The sequence below is a fragment of the Penaeus monodon genome, chromosome 23, assembly GCF_015228065.2.
Source record: "Penaeus monodon isolate SGIC_2016 chromosome 23, NSTDA_Pmon_1, whole genome shotgun sequence".
Taxonomy (NCBI): domain Eukaryota; kingdom Metazoa; phylum Arthropoda; class Malacostraca; order Decapoda; family Penaeidae; genus Penaeus; species Penaeus monodon.
In genome coordinates this window covers 16361095-16361631 of record NC_051408.1, presented here as the reverse complement: position 1 = coordinate 16361631, position 537 = coordinate 16361095, and positions in this window count along the sequence as shown.

Sequence of the window (537 nt, the reverse complement as noted above, 5' to 3'; positions counted from 1 at the left end):
ATTCCACATGCTTGCAAGTGTCCAGATGCACTCAAAAAGAAAGAAATATAACAAATCGAAAATGTTACTGACAAAAATTGTTCCTAACTCGAAATGAACAATAACTTTGAACTGAGTATCAACCGGAATTGATCATGACATTACTTTACACAAATTTATCCTCTATGTAACGATTATAACTCGAAATTGATGATATTTCGAAATCTTTTATTCGGAATATAACTCGAACTGCATTGGATTTCGGAATTAAACATGAAATTATTATGACCTCAAACCATAACTTTGATATTCTTATGTCCGGATGCCTGATAACTCCGGAATGATTTTAAGTCAGGAATGATCAAAGTAATACGAAAGTTACGATGGTAAATTTCTCCTTACTGAGTTCATCACACATCGCGAAGGAATTAGATTAAACTCGAAATTCAATCGAGATTTAAATATAGCGCAAAATTATTTATACTTTATAACATAAGAAGACCAGAGTCACAGTGCAAAGTGTGGGGCAACGATGGCCATAAAGTGTGTGTGTGTGTG